The 14,252-nt window shown below is 56.7% G+C and overlaps 1 protein-coding gene across 1 annotated transcript in view; it reads left to right on the top strand.

Annotated features, from left to right (window-relative positions):
- The first annotated feature begins 11,484 nt into the window (after positions 1-11,484).
- The window catches only part of TTLL10 (tubulin tyrosine ligase like 10), a 46,406-nt gene continuing 43,638 nt past the window's right edge, over positions 11,485-14,252 (top strand). The window contains exon 1 of the mRNA XM_081056481.1: positions 11,485-11,673. The gene's annotated coding sequence lies outside the window, so the exon portion shown is untranslated. The remainder of the gene's footprint in view (positions 11,674-14,252) is intronic.

The raw sequence follows: 14,252 nt of genomic DNA, 5'->3' as shown, positions 1-14,252 counted from the left end.
TGGGAGAGCAAGAAACTCAGTACTCCCTCCACCAGTCGCATTCTGAAGGCATTTGTCCCTCAGAAACGACCACTCTGTCCACACAAAACCCTGGACACACTTGTTGATGGCAGCTTTATTTATAATAGCCCCAAACTGGGAACAACCCAGATGTCCTCCAGCAGGAGGGTGGCTGACCTGCTGTGGTTTGGCCATACCAAGGAAATCAAGTGGCACCTGGCTGGGTTGTAGGGGCATTTGCTGGGTGAAACATCCAATTTCCAGAGGTTGCATGCAGTACGATTGTCCTTTTCTAACATCCTTGAAATGACAGACGCACGTGCGAACAGGAGGACACAGCTGCTTGTCGGGTTAGGAGTGGCGGGCGATTGGAGGGCAGCCGGAGGGGTCCTGTGGGGTGGAATTCTGCATCTTGGTTTCAGGGGGTGGTCACTGGAATCACACAGGGGTGTGATGACACAGTTTGAGGGAGATGTTACCGATGGGGAGGCTGGATGGCCGCACCGGGACTCTGTGAGGTCTGCTTGTCCCAGCTTCGTGTGGCTTCTCTGCCTCGGTCTGGACTCCGTCTCTGGGTCTGCAGTTTCTGTCCTGTTTCCTGAAACCCAGTGACAGTTCTCACGCTCAGCTTTTTCATGTAACATGGCTATTTGTGCAAGGGGATCACAGCCCCTCAACCCACAGCCTTAGAAGAGGGGACCCACTCAAGCTGCTGGCAGGCTGGGACGCGCTGCCCTTGGCAGGACCGCCCCACAGGGGCCTCAGCTCACACAGCAGCTGCCACGGGCGTCACCTCAGCCCAGACGTGCCCGAGCTTGTCGCTTGCCTCTCCCCACGGGTGGGGCCTGGGTACTCGGTTCCGGTTCCGGTTCCGGGCTGCTCCCCACAGATAGTGGTCACAGCTGATCTCGCAGCCCAGGTGTGTGGAGATGTGGGCAGGCTCAAGACCTGCTGGCCCCTCTTGGACACACTGTCCTGCTTTGTGCTCCCCAGACCCCCCCCACAGGGGCACCTGCCACCAGGGGGAGGAGGTGTGAGCCTCCGTAGCTCTTCCCAAAGGGCGATGCCCGAGGCTCAATTATCAGCTAATTGGTCAGCAATTAAAAGACGCCTTAATTGCTGTGTTTACCCCCCACCCCACCCTGTTGTTGGACCAGCCCCGGTTCCTGGCGCTGCGGGCTACGTGGTCAGCTCTGTGCAGAGCCTGCTGGCCTGCAGGCCATGTTCTCAGTGTCCTTGTGAGGGAAAAACCGTCGCACTGGGGAGGACACCTGACTGGGTGCCCTTGCCTTCCTGGTGTGGGGGAAGGGCGGTTGGCTGTGGTGCCCCCAGCAGTGGGCTTGGTCTGTGGGCGTGGGCCTGGGGTCACCTGAAGAACTGTCGCACGGCTAGGGGATGCATGCAGGCTGAGCCCTGGGGTCTCAAGTGCATGTTGGCCTTGCTGGAAGCTTCTCAGAGCCCCAGGGACCCAGCTTCTCAGAGAAGCAGGCTCCTGTCTGTAGGCAGCATACTTCTGCCGGCTGCTGGCACGACTAGGTCACGGCTGCCTTTGGGGCCTGGGCACATGGCAACATGCTGCCTGGTGACCTTGGTCCTCGGTATGCAGGGCTTCACCCAGCCACCTGCGTGGGACCCAAAGGGACCCCACCCTCCCTTTGGGCCTGACAGCTTCGCACTCAAGCCACAGGGTCGCGGGGTTGGGGAGGAGGAGTGGGCAGGGGCACTGGGATGGACTGTCCCTCCGGGATGGTGCATGCTCGAGTCGGCCTGAAGGTGGCGCCCCATGTCCAGCTGGCTGCTGGCCTGGGTCACGTGGGCACTGCCAGCTGCCCCAGGCCGGTCCACGACAGAGGCAGAACTGTGGACCTGGGTCCTTTCTTGGGGAGGTGCTGAGATGGGGGTTCTCAAGATCTGAACTTTGGCCCTTCCACATAGAGGAATGTGGGGGACCTCCTGGGTTGGTGCCGAGGCAGCCCTTTCCCTGGGGTCCCCGCTTTCGACGTGTGCCCAACAGCCTCAGGTCCCCAACAGCCCCAAACCATAGCTTCCTGGGGTCCCCAAAGGATGACCAGCACCTCAGAGGACGTCAAACTCTGGCCATGATGCCTCCAGGCCCCTCGAGCAGCTGGGCCCTCTCATTTGCTCTGTTTTCAACAGGAACCCCTGAAGGCTGTCTACCCTCTGCATCCTCATGCTCTCCTCCTCCCACTGACCCCAGGGGCAGTGTGGATAGAGGGGTGCCAAGGGCCCACCAACTGTCCCCTCTGCTCCATTCGAGTCAAAGGCATTCGTTCACTCAAGTACTGCGTGTGGAGTGCGTCAGGGTCCTGGGAAAGGCAGGACGGGGGGTGGGGGGACATGTACGTGTTAGAAAGAGCTTTATTCTGAGGGGTTGCTGACGCCATAGCTCATGGAGGCTGCCAGGCAGCCTGTGTCATTCTTGTTCGAGTCCACAAGCTGGGCCCCGTTTGAGGGCCTCCAAGCCACAGGGAGCCCTCCTGGGGCCACCCTCGGGCAGGGCCATCTGCTCACTCAGTGCACCCACTGAAATGTCAGCCTCATCCAGAAACACCCTCATGGAAACACCTGTAATCATGTTTGACCAAATACCCAGGCACCTGTGGCCCAGCCAAGTTGACATAAAATCAGCCCAGACGCTGGCTCACTGTGGGGAGAGAGGTGCCAAGCAGTCATTTAACTGCGATGGAACCGGGCACAGTGAAGGCAAACACAGGCTGTTCTTCTGAAAATTGAGTTGAAAAGCCTGGATGAGGACAACCGGCCCCCATTCCTGTAGAATGAGATGTTGTGACAGCACAGAGGCAGGAAGAGGGGCACATGGGGAGCTTGGGGTCTCGAGAGAATAGGCCTGGCCCCAGCAGGGTGGTGCGTGGCTGCACGTTTGTAAAATCAATGTGTATCTTTCACAACTTCTCCCACTTCATGCTTTTGACTAAACAACTGCTAGTCCATCAGCAAGAGCGAACAAACAGGCTTCCAAGGATCAGAGTGAAACAGAACTGAGTGGGCCGTGACCCTGACCTGGCTGGTCTAACCCAAACACAGACAGCGGGACCTCAGGATGCCCAGGTCCAGCTCTCAGGACCCCTGCCCTGTGCAGTTCCCTCGTGACTCATGGGACGGCACTTTCGAGAATGGTTATAAAAAGGCTGTGGCCTGTCTCGGGCGCTCTCTGTAGGACTGCTCACCCTGGGGGAAGCCAGCCCTGGTGGACAGTGTGGGGGGCCCTCGCGTGGAAACCCATCCAACACCACCATGGTGGCCTCATGCTGCACAGCCACCGAAAGCTGATAAACGTCTTTAGGCACGACACTTGGGGACATTTGTCATGCAGCCACAGGTAACGAACACAGCGTGCCGCCAGAGCTCGGTGTCAGTGGGCGACAAGGACGCCCCTTTTCCTGCACTCTGTTCACCAGCTGCCTGGACCCTGTCACGTTCTGGCTGACCTCCGGTGTGGCCCTCACCTCCCAGGCTCTCCCACTGCCTCTGTCCTCCTTGGTTTGTGTGCGGCCTTCACCCCACGCCGGGTCAGCTGAGGGGTCAGTTCTGCCTTCCGGTCTAAACAGGGCAGCTCAGAACACTGCGTGACCCTAGGTCCACCATCCCCTACAGCCCCATGGCTGCCTGGGTCCCTACAGAGCTGCCAAAGAGTCCCCGACTTTAGACCCATTTAATACTCAATCCTGGGCACCAGTCTCCACCCTGGGTAAATATGTATTTGGCAACCGAGGGCTCACCAGGACGAAGGCCATGAAAGGCTTGTGAGCACCTGGGGCGCCAGCCGGCCCAAGAAGGGTGGGCGGCGTGGAGTCGGGCGGAGGTAGGTGCCCAGGCCCCTGAACAGGGGCGGTTGTGCCCAAGGACGGCGGGCCTCGTGGAGCCGCAAAAACATCCCACCTGGCAGGAGGCCACGGAGAAGGTGCTTTGAACAGCTGTCCCCTGTAAAGCAGGCGTGGGAGCCTGGCGCTGGGAGCTGGGCCAGGGGCCTGTGCTGGAATAGGATGTGTTCTGACGCCTGGGCCTCTGTGTGCTGATGGTGCGATAATAGGCGCCGGGGAGCCCCACCGTACTGGGGCTGTGGCCCGGAAAGACGCTGGAGGCTGGCTCTCAGCGAGGCCTACGATGGTGGGTGGCCTCTCCACCAGGCTGGGCAGACCTCCCAGCTTATCAATGGCCCCCGACCCACTGCTAGCCCGACCTTGGGGTGCAGTGCAGCCACCTGCCCCAGAGCTGAGGAATAGTGGTGGGCAGGGGTAGCGCGTGCCCACCCGGAGCCCCTGGGGACTCTGCTGCCCTCTCCTGGTGGTACCAGCTCCAGGCCTTGCTCACCTTGGAGGGGGCCCTGGGGACGGAGGGAAGTCCTGGCCTGCACCCCAGCCACAGGGACTCAGAGGCCAGGAAGGGGCCTGGCCCCCGGGCCGCAGCCGTGCCTCTACCCCACCCCGAGCTCAGTGGCAGGTGGCCACTGGCTGAGCCGGGTTGGGCCCCCGGGTCTGGCCCTGGGCTGGTCAGTGCTTATCCAGGACTCATGCCTCGGATTCCAGCCAGGACACTCTGCTCAGCCCTTGTGCTGCCTGGGGCCAAGGAGGCCTGGCAGGGGTTCTGTTCTTGGTCCAGCCCTGCTCTCCGGGAGCTGCGCAGGTGCGGACTCTGAGAGCTGGGGCTGCCCACTGGTCAAGATCTGTTCTTCTGCAGTCCGGGTCCTGGGAAGACACAGGGCCTCAGAGCCCGACCCACACTCCTCCAGAGAACTGCGAGCCAGAGAGTGACAAGCCTGGTCCCAGCAAGGGCCACTCGCCTGCAAAAGACAGTCCCCAAGTTCCCTGGTACAAACATGACCCACACAGCCACCTTCACATCAGCAAAAGCCCGACACAGACCTTAGAGCTGCTGCTGTTGGTTGTGAGCAGAAGGCGGGACAGGGCATCACTGAGGAGGCCCCGCAGCCCTGGCTGGGGGCAGGGTCCTTCTGGCCTCCCTGGAGTGTTAGCCCACAGGGTGGACCCAGTGTCCCCAGGGGCAGCACCAAAGGGGCCCAGTTCCTGCTCCTGGCTGGCGTGTGATGAGTGACTGGCCTCTCTGTGGCTCCTCTGTGAAGTCAGCGTGGCCGTCACCTGGCCGGGGTGTTGGCTGTCTGACCTCAGTATAACGGGATAAAATCACGACACAGCTCTGAAGCCACAGCCATGAGATGTGATAATAAAGGAAAGATGCCATGGTCTTGGGTGGAAAGAGCATAGTTGGTTTTTAACCTAATATTCATATACGTACATTCTATTTACTTACATTGAGGCACAGCAGAAAAGTTTGTAGGGAGCACACCAAAGTGTCAGCAGTGGTCATGGTAGACGAGGGCCAGCCCTGGTTGTGTCCTTCGTACCCACCCGACAGTGGGCGGCCAGGGGTCTGCCTCCCACCACCCACTCACTGCCGACCCCTTTGGTAAGCGTCTACTTCCCAGAGATGGTGCCGCCGACTGCCAGCTTTCAGGAGAGCTCTCAAATGGAGCTGGGGATTGTCGCGGATTTCAGCTCATGGGCTCCTCTCAGCCATGTTTCATTTCAAAAGGAAAAGCCCCTTTGTCAGCTCCCCATGCTGACCTGTGCTGACCTGATGAGGCATCACAAGTGTCCCTCCCCTTCTGGGGAGAAAGGACAGGGGTGGCTGGTCTGCCGTGAGCCGCAGCCTTCGGTCTTCGGAGGAGGCTACAGAAACAGCACACCTGAGTGTGTGCTTGGGCAGGGCCTCCTCCACGGCCAGAACCAGGCTAATCTGCTCAGACCTCCTGGCCCCCATGCCTGTACCTGGGGACTTGAGGGGGCCTGGTGCCTGGGGGCAGGGGCACCTGCCTCGCTGGTTTGGCCCTGCAGCTACCCAGGCTCCCTGAACCTGTGATAGCCTGGGACCTGGACAGGCTTCTCCAGGTACTGCCTTCCCAGCCCAGGGCCAGCCTGTGCCCTCAGTGGCCAAAGAACCTGGTCCTCAGTCACCCCCCGGTGGCGTGTGTATGGCAGATGCATGCCCTTGCACATGCACACAGACACATGTGCACACGCTCACATGTGTCATGCACACACCTCAGCAGACCTGCTCTGAGGTGGTCCTCCCCAGCTGCCTGGCAGTGTCTCCACCGCCATACGCTGTTGGACATTGGGAAGTCCATCTCCCGATGCCCCTGGCCTTCCAGTGGCTGAAAGCGCCTCATGGTTGTGCTGCCTGTTCTACTCGGGACATCTGAGACCTCCCTGCAAGCAGAGCGGGAAGGAAAACCGGAGTGGGCAGGGGATCTCCAGGTGGAGACCAGGGGGGGGTGCTGCTCCAACACCCACCCTGTTCTCAGGCCCCAGGGCCTCCAGATCACTGGCCTCTGACCTGGTGCTTGCCCGGCACAGACAACACCGCTGACCCCTTGGCTGTCTGGGGACGTGCTTGAGGTTCTAGCACCATGGCCCCCAACCCTCTCTGGCCCAGACCGCTCGTCACTCCATGTCTCCTTTTGGCCTTCGTTCGCTGCCCTGTCACTCCTGCCAGGGATGGGGGCATCTCGTCCTCTGCCAGCTCCTATACATTTGTGGTTCCCCACAGATTGATCCTTTGCCCCGTCAGCTGGCAAGACCCCACACGCCCTGCTCCTGCCCCATGGCCAGCCACACCTACCCTCTGGACATAATTGTTGCCCACATCATACCTGGCCCCACTGCACCTGCCCAGCGCTGGCTCTCACCCCCGCTCTCCAATACCTGCCCCCAGGCCATTGTCCTTGCTGGGAAAACTTCCTCAAGACCCTCACCACCCTCACCTCCTTTCCTTTGTTCAGTCCACATGTCGCCCCCAGACAAAAGCCCCCCATGACTCCAGACCTGGTCCGTGCCCTTTGCTGTTGTAGCCTGGGTGCCCAGTACCGAGCTGCTCCAGGTCAGAGCTCACGGACACCATTCGGGGGGGGGGGGTCCTCTCTGCTCCTGTCCCCTGGGTGGTCTTCTTTATGGACACAGCTTTGGCAACTTTCCCCAGAAGGAGTGGGAAGGTTGCTAGTTGGGTGACAGCAGCAAGTACACCTCCTGAGATGCACCCCATTTGCTTTGTGTCTTTATTTGCTTCTAACGGTGGTGCACTGACCCCCACAGCAGTGCTTTTGTCAGAATACGCTTTCCCTCATGCACGTCACGCTGTGTCTCTGGCTCTCGGGGCCAGATACTTTCCCAAGCAGAGCTTCCTGGAGGTGCTTCTCTTGTGAAAGGACTTATCGCGAGAGCCTGGGGAGCGAGCGTGTCAGTTCTTCTGTGCCCTCTATGTGCGGTGTGAAGCCCCTCCTGTCATGTCTCCCACTGGAAAAGATGAGACAGGCTCCCTGCTCCCCTGCACGTGATGATTTGTTTTCTGAAATGCTGTCTCTGTTCCCTTTGCCCGGATTCTCCTTCCTGAGAATGGTGTAAGCATTTAAGATGCTATTAGAATTCACAACACGCTAACCTATAGTCACTACAAGGACTCCACTGGTGGTCTCTCAAGTTCCAGGGGGACCTTCTGATGCCTGGGAGGTCAGGGGAGGGACTTGTGCAGTGCTCACAGCTGTCCATGTGGGCAGAGGGTGGCCTTCCAATGCGTTTGGAAGCCTGGTGTTGAGTTGTGGTGTCTTGAGCCTTCCTGGCCTCTTTTGCTTTGCCACCTTCCTTCCTGCAGTTGAGCAAAGGCTAAGGGGAGGCCAGGGCCAGGGATGGTTGGGCAGTGTGGTGGGAAGGCGGGCCTGGGCATCTGGGACCTGCCGTGAAGGGGAGGTAGGGTTTGGTTCTTAATCAAATGCAAAAATGTATTAAAAACAATACACAGTGATCAAATGGGCTTTGTCATTGGAATGCAAGCCTGGTTATTAAAGGAGAAAATGTGATCTCCTCGGTTGATGTGGAAAAAGCTTTTAATAAATTTCAAAACCCATTTGTGACTTTGCAAACAGCTCTTGGCAAACTAGCAATGGGTGGGAAGATCAGTAACATGCTAACTCTGCAGAGAAACCTCACAGCGAACTTTCCACTAAGTGGAGAAGCGGTGGTGTGTTGTCTTCAGGAGCTGAATCAGGTCAGGGCCGCCCCAACGTCATGGCTACTGCCTGACACCCTAGTGGAGGGGTGGCCAACAGGTAAGGGAAGAAAACTAAAGGAGGGGCATAAAGCTTGTAAGAGGAGAGAGAAAAATATTGATGTCACTTGCAAAAGATATGATCATCTACCTAGAAAAACCGATAGAATCGATGAGCAAACTGTTGAAATAAGAGTCCAATAACATTGCTGAATAACAGACCAACCTACAAAAATCAGTAGTATTACCCTGAAGACCTTGTGCTGAGTGAAAGAGACCAGACACAGAAGGACACACACTGTGATCCCACGTGAGTAAGGCATATAAGAGGAGTCAAACATAAAGGCAGAAAGGATCTGGTGGGGCCAGGGGCGGGCAGGAGGATGAGTGGGTGTTTAATGGGGGCAGGTCCAGTTTGGGAGGAGGAGAAATTCCGGAGGGGATGTTTGCACATCAGTGTGAAAGTCACTTAATGTCACTGAACTGTACTTAGAAACAGTTTCAATGGTAAATTTTATGTTATATAAATTTTCTCAATGAAACATCAATAGTATTGTAAGAATGCCACACAAAGGTCATATATTGTATGAATCCATTTACACGAAATATCCAAGACAGGTAAATCCACAGAAACGGAAAGCAGGTTGGTGGGTGCCGGGGGCTGGGGGTGGGGGCGGGGACTGACTACGTAATGCAGACGGGCTTCTTTTTGGGGTGATGAAAAGGTTCTGGAACCAGATACAGGTGGTGGTTGCACAACATTGTGAATGTATAAAGGCCACTGGAACGTAGTTTAAATGGTTGATTTTATGCCATGTGAATTTCACCTCCATTTTAAAAAATGAAAACAAAATTAATAGTCTTGCTTGATACCCGCAATAAACAATTAGAAAACAATAATTCACGACAGCAAGGGACACAATGAAGTGTGCAGGATTTAACCCAAGCGAGAAGCCACCCAGCCTGTGTGGAAGAGCTGTGGAAGCTGACCATGTTCCCAGTGGGAGGGAGGTGGGAGGGCTGTGTACTACACAGCGACCAGTTCTCCCCCATTAACCTGTGAGGTCCATGTGATCCTATTCAAAAAGACCGTTATAGCTTTTCAGGAACTAGATAGACTTCCTCTAGAATTTAGGAAAGAAAAAGTCGTGAATAACTAAGTGAGCCTTAAAAAGAAAAGTGTGTGTGGCGGCGGGGTGGGGGTGGGAGCTAGCTGTCCAGATGTCAGGGCCTCACAGCAAAGCCATAGCTACACAAAGCAAGCAGGTCTGGGAAAACGCCTTGATGACCAGGGGAGCGGGAGGTGTAGGCACAGACTTTTCCATTCGGGCGTATTTGATGTACAATGACAGCACCAACCAGGTGACCGGGATTGGAGCAGGCTCCTGATATGGAGCCACCCATGGGCCTGGTGGCCTGGTAGTTGGCAGGGAAGGAGACCCCAAACAAACCTTGCAACACACAGAGCACCTGGCAAAAAATGGTGCATTTGATGGTGTCAAAAACAGGGCTTCCCGGCCCACGGCCATGACAGGACCTGAGAAGACAGCTGCCCCTTCCTTACCTGTGGTGCTGCTTCCTGGGGTTTCAGCTACGTGTGGCCAGCTGTGGTCTGACCGTCTGGTGTCCCCAAACAGCGACACCATCTGCTCCTGACACCTAGCCCACATTGTGACGGCTCGGCCACCCAGGGTCACCGGAGCAGAAGGCCAACAGCGAACGATGCCCACGTTACTCACCTCACATCATCACCAGAAGGCTGAGTGCAGCACAGTGAGACGTTTTGAGTGACAGGGACAAAAGGACCGTTACCCAGTGTGTGGGGAGCGAGGAGGGTGGCGCAGGGTTAAGAAAAGACAGTAGCCATGAATAGAGTGTAAACAGGGCCAAGGGACTCCAGCCTCAAGTACTGAGCCCCTAATGGGGTCTACACATTAGCTTTTATTACTTAGGTGGGGAAGTAAAGGAGATAAAGCTTGTCAATCTCCAGATCTGTGAATCCCATACATCATAGTAGGAAACTGATTCAAGCCAATCACCCTTGCCTGCAGGCAGCGGAGCCGTAAGTCTCAGGATGTATGTCCTTCCCCAAGGGACAAAACTCTTATGCATATGAATAGATGGAGAGCACATCATTGAGTCACTTCCCCTGCAGCTGTGGGAAGGAATGCAGCCACAGAGGCAGAGGCCCTCCTTAGCCTGGGGACGGTGGGGGGCTGTGCCCACCTCTATCCACCCCGTGGGTTCTCCTGTTGGTCCCCACAGGCCTCCACCTGTCTTAGGTTCCCTTCCACAAGGTAAGTCGTACCCGTCATTGGCTGACCAGCCGTCTTTCTGGGGCCAAACAGGGAGACATGAGGTGCAAGCACAAAGGTGAAGCAAAGTCCCTGAAAGGATCCGTCTCACAGACTCTCCTTGCTTTAGGGGCAGGTACGATGGGACAGATGGGTAGGCTGCTGCGTGGCAACAACCCAGGATATACAAGGAGTTCTGCCACTTAGCAGGAAGAGGACAGAAACTCCAAAACAAAGTGAGGAAATGAGCAAAGGCCATGAACAAGAATGTTCCAGAAGAGGAGACCCTGAGCCCGAGGGCCTTGGGTGGGTCATGGCCAAAGCCATCAGCAGCTACAGAAGTGCATGGATCACAGGACAGGCCCCGTCCCCACCAGAGCACAGAGCATGTGGGCCAGGCGCAGATGGTGCCACCGGGCTGGGGACATGGACTGCCAGGCTGGGGACGTCCCGCAGAGCCGTGCGTGGGGCCACAGGGGTCCTGGCCTGCAGCCTTGTCCTGGTTTGGCCTGTGTCCTGTTTGTCACTCACCTCTGTGACACCATGCAAGTGGGTACCTACTACCACACGTGTTCCCAGCGTGGGCCTGGGCAAGAGACCCTCTCACGCAGGGGCTGCAGGCCTCGCTGGGGCACCGAGAGCATAGGGCCCATCACGCCTGTCTCAGAGCTGGGGGAACTCAGGGTCTTTTTAAAGGAAAACTGGGTTTGGACTTTGCCCTTCCCAGCTCACTGTGGGAGTCACTCAGGGCAGGGCTGGCCAGCCTATCCCCTCCCCATCGTGGGCACAGGGCCCACAGGAGCTCCATGTGGCCTCTGCCTGGGACGAGGACAGAACTACCAGTGGGAGTGTGGGGGGTGGGTGTGCGGGTCATGGGGTGGTGCCTGAAACGTGAAAAGAAAGTGTAGGAGGGGCGGGCGTGGGGGCGGGGTGGTCCCCTGGGTTCTCACCTAGAGTGTGGGGGAGTGGGGGGCAGGCAGGCCCTGGCTGAGCCCCACAACCGCTTTCTTTCTCTCTCCCCACCCCCCATGCAGGTTTCCTCATTATTACTGACGTGTTCACTTTTCACTGAAAGCCCTGGCATTCCTGTGTAGACAGACGGATACGCAAACCTGCTTTTCTCTCAGAGCACAAGTTAAAAATTATTCAGCAGGAATTCCTGGGCTGCGTTGCAGAGGCCGGTTGTACCAGGCAAAGGTTTGCACCGCGTTCCCGGCCAGGCCGGGGAGGCCACCCTGGGAGCCGCCTGGCCGCTGCCCCGTGTCCTCACCGGGAACAGGTAGGAGAAGTCTGTGTGGTGGGTCTGCAGTTGCCTTATCGCTTCTGGGCCCAGCTGGCTCAAAGCCCCCTCACTCTGAAGCTTTTCTCTCTGAGTCGGGTCCAGCCTGAGGCGGGTCTCTGAGGTGTCCTGCTGCAGCCTGTGGCACTCAGGCACTGGGGACCTTTGGAGGCTCTCTTTGCTGGGGGTGGATGGCGATGGTCCCACAGCACACATTTGGGGGCACCTGAGATAGCGGGGAAAGCCGGGATCGTCCCCGGGCCTGTGTAGGCGGGCTGGCCAGCTGCAGCCACCTGAGTGCCGTGACCTCCTGGAAACTCAGCCCCATGTGTCTGTAGGAAATGGCCTCACGGTGATGCACAGAGAAGTTGGGGGCCTGGGACCTCGGTGGCATTGGGTGCTTCTGAGCTTCCTGTGGGAAGGTCACTGTTAGCCTAATCACGGGTGGGGGGGCGGGGACCTAACGCTGACCTGGCAGTATCTGAGCCACAGCCAAACCTTCCTGGGCCCTGGGAGGAAGGCGGCAGCCGGGTTGGCCGTGGTGCACGTTTCCCGGACAGGGCAGAGCCGGAAGTGCCTGCCAGGAAGCCAGATTTACTGCACTTAACAAAACACATGCATGCAGGGCTACCCTGCAGGTGGGGGACTCCTGATTGGCCAGGGTCAGACCAGCTTCCTCTCTGAAAGCTGAAATCCTATCTTGCTGAGATTCAGAGCCCATGGTGTCATGGTGATGTGAGGGCACAAAAGAAGTAAGACATGGGCTAAGACTCTGATGGCTCCCCAGCGGCACTTGGCCTGGCATGGTCATATAGCAGATGGGCAGGTCGCAGTGGGGACCATCCACTAGTGAGTTGGAAAAGGGGTGAGGGGGCTGGACTACGGGTGGCCCCGTGATGGGAAAAGCCAGGAAATTGGGTGCTGCCTCAGCAGAATGTCATCTATGAAAGGGGAGGTGGAGAATGTGGACAAGGTCAGGTACTTTAGAGGAGCCGGGAATGGTGATGGAAGACATCCTTGAGAGCAATGAGGACAGACATTCCCAGCCGGGTCTCAGGTAACCTTTAATCACAGGTCCCTCCAGCATGACTGAAATGATCCCGGGCCTCAGACGATGACGACACCAGCTGAGGTTTCAATTCTGTTTTCAATCACCATCCTACCTGTACGTAGTTAGAGTGGCACATTTCTGTGAGGCTCAGACAGATAGCCTGCCACCCCGTGCCCAGACGGCCCCTGTGACACTCACTGCTTCTCGGGGACACCACGACTGAACCACAGCTCCGGGGTTCCCATGTTGGGTGTCACCTATTGAATTCGCCCTAAGGAAGAAGGCTTTTACTTCTTTGCCTCCCCCCACCCCGTCCCACACATGCTGGGGTCCCCCTGTATCTCTGGCAGGGGCACACTATCATCTGGGTTGGCTCGGACCCGGGTTCATAGCAGCCCACCTGCCTGCCCACCGGTGCACCTGCCCGCACGTGAGTGTCCCCCTGGAGTTAATAATCACCTTTCTGTTTTCCTGCTCGCTGGGTTTTCTCTGAGCTCACGACTAATTCATCCTCAGGCTAATTCATCCTCAGGCTCTCACCAGGGGCTTAAACACACAGAGAGTCTTTGGAGGCCCCTGTGGAGCCTCCCGGTCACCCCTCCCGGTCACCCCTCCCGGTCAGGCCTCCTGGTCTCCCTCCTGAGATCCCCTTTGCTTGTCCCCAAGCTTGGATTTCCCTGGATCCCACGCCTTCTTTCTCGGTTACTTCTGTGTTGGTGGAGCGTGTCCTCATAGCTTCCTGAAAAAGGCACGTGACACACATCTGGCGTTAAGGGCCCTTACTCCACTCTCACTCTCGTGGCCGTGGGGCCGGGCTCGAACCCCAGGGTGATCACTGTTCTCCCTCCAAATGGTGAAAACCTCACCCCAGCGCCTCCCAGTTCCCCAGGCTGTGGGTCAGCGTGGTATCACTTTAACTCCTGATTTGTGGCCTGAAACCTGCTTGCTTTTCTCACTGGACGTTGCAGGGCCTTCCTGCTGTCCCCAGTCTTCTCAGTCCATGAAAATGGCCTCTATTTGGGTTCGTTCGCATCCCCTTTTCTAGGTGCCCCATGGCTCTTTCCTTCTTGGAATCCCTGTTCGTCAGGTCCAGGAGATTTTCCTGCGTATTAATCTTTATTTCCTCCCATCTGTCTTCTGGGCTTTCTGTCTATGCTACATATTATCAGGGTCTTTGACCTCATAGACTGGCCTCCAACGACCTTTCCTAGTTCTTTCTCTGGTGTTTGGCTTTACTCTCACGGAGCTGCCTTAACTCTGATTTCCAGCTCTTTCACTGAGCTTTACATTTCTGCTGCCATGTTAATTTCCAAGTCAGTTTTGTTCTCTGAATATTTATTTCTATAGCATTCTAATTTCTTTCCGTGGTCACAATATCGTCTCTTATTTTCTTGAGGATATTCATAAGTGTTTTTTTTAAAGTTTTCTTGCACAGAATCTTTTATATATTTCCATATTTCCTTACAGTCCCATTGAACGTCAAAGTTAAAACTTGAATGTAGAAAAACATTCCACAAGCAAGGTCAGC

Source organism: Rhinolophus hipposideros (genome assembly GCF_964194185.1).
Source record: "Rhinolophus hipposideros genome assembly, chromosome: 8".
Taxonomy (NCBI): domain Eukaryota; kingdom Metazoa; phylum Chordata; class Mammalia; order Chiroptera; family Rhinolophidae; genus Rhinolophus; species Rhinolophus hipposideros.
The sequence above is the reverse complement of the archived record's forward strand: the minus strand, read 5'-3'. Positions and strand labels throughout refer to the sequence as shown.